Source organism: Drosophila albomicans, chromosome X (genome assembly GCF_009650485.2).
Source record: "Drosophila albomicans strain 15112-1751.03 chromosome X, ASM965048v2, whole genome shotgun sequence".
Taxonomy (NCBI): Eukaryota; Metazoa; Arthropoda; class Insecta; order Diptera; family Drosophilidae; genus Drosophila; species Drosophila albomicans.
In genome coordinates this window covers 19,238,637-19,244,712 of record NC_047627.2, presented here as the reverse complement: position 1 = coordinate 19,244,712, position 6,076 = coordinate 19,238,637, and positions in this window count along the sequence as shown.

The window sequence follows — 6,076 nt, the reverse complement described above, 5'->3', positions numbered from 1 at the left end:
TATATTATAGAGTATGTCTTATAAAATTTTATTCATTTATGTTACATGCTTGTTAGTAACATTTTAGAACAATAGCAATGCAAATTTATAATATTTATATACTATATTAAATCGATTTATAAAAAATACTTTTACTTTCTATAATATCACTTTGGCTTAACCAAATCATAGCGGAGATTTGTATTAAACTGATAAATTATAAATTAGTATAAAGGTACAATAACTAAAATGTATTGTCTAAAAGTCAAATATATAGTTTTAAGCTAAATCTTAATATTCTATATAATGTGGTGCAGATATTTATTGAATTGAATTAAATTATTAAATTACTCAAAAAAAAAGTGGGAATAGGGAATACAGGAAAGTTGCCTGAAGCAGTCAAGCTAACTAAACTGAAATAATAAAATAAAAAATCTATAAATTACATAAATTAGACATTTAAGCGGCTTTAGCTTTAAATATAAAAATATTATGTAGTTCAACTTTGAGTTAAATATTAAATTCTTATAATTAGAGAAATAAGTAAACAAAAATTGTGTATATAATTAAGCAAATGAGTTTCATATATATGAGAAAAGATTACAAATTTAATTCTAAATTAAGAAGAATGATTACAAAGCTATTTATAGAATTTATTAATGTAAATGGATAAATACTTGTGCTTGTTAGCGCGATCGATGAAATGTATTGGTGGAATTGGCTAGACCAATGATATGTGAGCTCGCTGGGTCTTATCTCAAAGTCGCAGCCCCATTTGTGGACAAGCAAATCAGCATGGTTGGTATAACATACATACGTATAATATTATTTTCAATTGCAAAATCACACAGAGTGAAATTAAATTGTTGACGCCCACTTGGCAATTGCCTGCTCACTCATTGTGCACTGCCAATTAAATGTCATTTGCGTTTTACACGCTATACTATACAAAATATATACATATATGTATGTATGTATATATGTATGAATGTGATGGAAAAATGGTATTTAGTATGGCACTTATAAGGTGCATATTCTAGACATAGACTTGAAGCATTCGGGGAGCGCCGTTTCAAGTGGCTGCAGAGTCGCGTTTGCTTGTGGTTAAATCAAAAACGCAATTATCTTTGGCCTACAAATACAACAACAAGAACAGCGAGCTATATTATTAAGTACTACTATATAGTATAACAACAAAACAAAAAAAAAAAAGAAAAAAAGAAGAGAAGCGGGGTGGAAGTCGTGCACTTATCGATTATTTTATTAATTGTAATCTCATTTATTTGCTTTGCTGCCTTTACTTGGCCTGTTTAATTTCTACATTTCTGTTCACTGATTTACGTTTATTTTCTGATAAATTTATTTATTCAATTGTCACACAAACATACACACATACATACATACGTATAGCGCTAATCAATTTTTCATTACAAACTGACCACATACGAGTATTCGAATCAAAGTCGTTGTTGTCGCTGACGTTGTCTGGCACAGTCTGCCAGTCGCAGTCAGCTTTATCAATGCCAAATTTGAAACGCAGGAGCTGCAACAACTACAACAACAACAACATTTAATTTATCGACTGAAATCGCTGCTGATTAAGCGTTGTAAGTGTCGATCGATTGACATGCTACACGTACTCCTTGAACAGCATTTTTGTTGTTGTTCTTCTGTTGTTGTTCTCAGCGTTTCTTCTTGTTCTTGGGCTTGTTGACAAGTGCTCACAGTTTAACCTGGAGTGCTGTTCTGTAGTTGTTGTTGTTGTTGTCATCATTATTATTGTTGTTATTGGCCATCCGCTTACCTCACCTTGTTCTCATTACCCAATTACAAGTCGCCAATAAATACACGTTGAAAATACTTCACTTAAACCCATTACAAACACACTTAATTAAAAAAAAAAAAAAAACAGAAAAATAATCCCAAAGAATCTTGTTGGTTAAATAGAGTAGATCAGAATATTCAAGGCACTCGCTTGGTTGATCCGAGAACAGAAACCTTAGTCTCACTGACTCGATATGTTGCGGAATGTTTCATACGACCTGTTGAACGACTTTTAGTGGGAATTTTCCACAAAAAATATTTCATACGCCCAGTTGAACCGATCTTAGTGGGAATTTTCTAGTAATAATAGCGATCGGTGGATCACAAATTGTATTTTGAGTGCAGCTTTGCAGAGCTGCAAGGAATTCACAGAGTAAGCTGCAGGTAATCAGTTGATAATCGAGAGGTAAAAAAAGTGACTGCCAAAATTTTGGACTTAAGTCTGCCATAAGTTGTGTGTGTGCTTCATTAGGCGGCGGACCGAGATATAAGAGTGGGCGAATGAGGTAAGTGGGCATGGTTAACCAGCAGAGCTTCACAAAGAATTCAGAGCTTGCTTAAGGTAACTTTGTTCAACTGTTGATCAACAGTTGTGACTGTTACTAAAAAGTCAAGCAGAACTGAAAGACATTGCACAGCATTCTCAGAGGAAGCTGGTGGCTGTTCATTTAAGTAAGTGACCAAAAAAGTCAATGCCAAAAATTTTGATCTTTGTCTTTCATGTGTTGTGTGTGTGTTTGACTAGGCGGCGGACCGAGATAATAGTGAAGGTTAATGTCTTTAGTGGGCGTGGTCGGGCGGAAGGGCTTCACAAAGATTGCCATGCTTGCTCTTGGGTATTTTTGATTAACTGATGCTCAACTGTTGCTACTATTGCTAAACAGTTATGCAGAAACGCAAGGCATTACATTTCTGGGTATTGATTTGAGGATGAAAAAAATCATTGCCAAAAATTGTGATGTATGTCTTTCATTTCTTGTGTGTGAGTTTGACTAGGCGGCGGACCGAGATAATAGTAAAGGCGGACTGGCTAAGTGGACATGGTCAGACAGGCGAGCTTCACTTATATTGAATAGCACTTGCTTAGGCTCCTTTTAATCAACTGTTGATCAACCGTTGTGACTATTATTAAACGGTTGTTTAGAACTGAATGATATTACAATGCATTATCAAAGCAAGATGTTCTGTTGATTTAAGCAAGTGACTGAAAAAGTCGATGCCAAAAATTTTGATCTATGTCTTTCATATGTTGTGTGTGTGTTTGACTAGGCGGCGGACCAAGATATTAGTGAAGGTGGATGTGCAAAGTAGGCGTGGTCACTCAGCAGAGCTTCACAAAGATTGTCAAGCTTGCTTTTGGGTACTTTTGCCCAACTGTTACTCAACAGTTCTGCAGAATCTAACAGCATTGCAGGTAATCGCTTATTAAGCTATCGTGTATGAAAATGGCTTGCCAAAAATTTCGGTTTTTGTGAGCCAAATGCATGTGCGTATGTTTGACTAGGCGGGGGACTGAGATATTAAAGTGGGCGGATGAGCTATGTGGGCGTGGTCGCGCAGTAGGACTTCACAAAGATTTCAGAGCTTCTTAAGGATTTTATGTGCAGCATCATAGTCTTATTAATATTCATAAGTGGATGTGTAATTCTAGAACTTATCCAACTTTAACAATACATTCATTTCTATTCGGCACTCACCGATCGATAACCAAATGATAAGAATTAGTTGATTCTCTGTCAAAGCCTTGCAGATCTGCATATATCAATCTTGATTGAATAACTGACTTAGATATTTATGAAGAGAAGATAACGTACATTATGTTCATCAAAATTACATCATGCTATTCTGTATGCTCAAATTCCAACTAAAGTCGGATCTCCCAAAGACCAAAGTTCAGATTCAGCCCCAAGCTTTCAAACAGTATAGATAACAAACAAAAAGAGAGTCTAATAAATATTAACATATATCTTTGATAGTTGATAAAGTCAATTTAATAATTTATTCAAATACAAAATGAGATAAAGAGAATCATTTTGGGAAAGGGAAAAACCAAAAAATGGAAATAGTTTATACATATATTTGTTTTCAATTTAGTTCACCAAATTAAAAATGAGAATAAGACAAACTCATTGAAGGGAAAACCCAAAAACTTTTATAGAGATATATATAATATATTAATTTTTCATAATAATTTTATTAATGTGATTTCTAGTTTTTGATATGATTTCTTCCCTTTGTCTTTACTTTTTGTAATAATTTAAAATTTAGCTGATTCTACGTAGAACATATATTAAAAGATACTTTTTAAAAACTAGATTTTATGTTGTCTGAAAAATAATTTTATATACAATCACATTTCATTGCACAAGGAATCCTATTCGTTATTACAATAAAAATAAATAACGAAATTAAAATAAGTTTATAGCCTTTCAAATGCATCTTTTACTTATATATAATATTTCCCACAGTTGTTAAATATTCCTGACCATACTTCAATCTGATGCAATGTGTTAAAATTGGCGTAACTACAGAAGATTAGCTTTCAAGTTGGTTCCCTGATATCTTCCATAATTATTGAATATATTTTTACAATTCCCTAGCACCTGACCACACACACACACACACACACACACACACACACACACACACACACCCTTTACATATGTGTATGTGTGCAGTCAACTCAATTAACTACGTCAAGAAATGAAGTTATTAATGATTTTGATAGATTTTAGCTGGGCTTCTTCCGCAACGGCAACCACAACCACAGCCACAACCACAACCACAACCGCAACCGCAACCGCCCGCCGCATCCATCAAGTGTTGCCCCGAACTGAATGTGAGTGCGGTGGCTGTCGCAAATAATGATAAGCTGGCACGTTTGTCGTTGACATGACGTCCACGCATGCTGACCACAATATGCTACAAATATATACATACTATATATGTATACACTCGTATATCGATGTACTCTGCGATCGCTTGGCCAAGTTGTCCGGCATTGTGAGACATATCGTATCGCTGATACGGCCCTGTCCCTGTCCGGACCCGGACCCGGACCCACTGCTACACATACATACATCCAAACACACGTAAACAAAGGCAATCAGGTGCACCTCCGCATGGGAGCACTGCGAGACCTAAAGCTTATCTCGAAAAGGCAAAAAAAAAAAGACTGAAAAAAAAAATTAAAAATAATAACAAAAAGTTTATTATTGTGTTAAACTGCTTGGCTGCTAGGCCATTATCAGTCTTGAGCAGTTATTACGTCTAATCTAGATCTTTTCAAACGACAACCAACCAAGAAAAAAAAAAAAATACAAAATGTACTCACACTTTGTGAATGGCCCGGTTTAATCAACATCCTGCCTGATTATTTCTAGTACTATATGCAAATAAAGTTAATGACCATTGCCACAAATTTATAAGGCAATTACAATTGAAGGCATTTTTATAGTATACTCGTACTTCGTTAGTTACTCGGAACTGCTGCCTCACTATAAATATTGAATGCTTTATTTTTGGTTTTATTTTTTCGAAAAATTTTGTGCATTTTTTTTGGCAGGCAACACTATCAATGATCGCCATATATATTCCAATCATCATCTGGCTTATTTATAATTATATTGATTTTTCGCTATATTTTTGCATTTTCATTTAAAGCTTGCGCTGACAAATCGAAAAGCAACCACAGAAAGCGAGCGAGAGTGAGAGAAAAGAAATCATAAAAGTATATATATATATATATATATATACTAATATTTATGGGACTACAGTAATCGTTGATTTTATTGGCATTGTAAAAATGTTGCACATGTTGTTGCTATTGTTGCTGCATGAAATATATGACCAGGCACTCGATGTTTATTAATACCCGGTATGGTTATTGTTATGGCGTCTAAAAGCGGCGAGCGAGAGCGCGGGGCGTATTCGCTTTAACAAACAATTCAATTTTTATATGCACCTGAAATCTGATTTTGAGTGTCGGATAAATCGACAGTAAATATATTTGCATACACAAAAGTATCTTTATCTGTTGAGAATGCAAATAGTATAGATAAAACCAAAGTTGGGGGTGACATTAATTAGTCTTATATTCATTTTCTTTATCTGTAATATTATAATACTTTCTTCACTTAATAAATATCTATCTAAAAAATATTGATTGAAGATCATTGTAAGTCAAGTTGCGTAGAGTATTTTGGATTCGTTGTGGCCTTGCAATAGTTTCGCTTTTAATTTCCAAAAAGCAACTCAGAAGCTAATGGCGTAC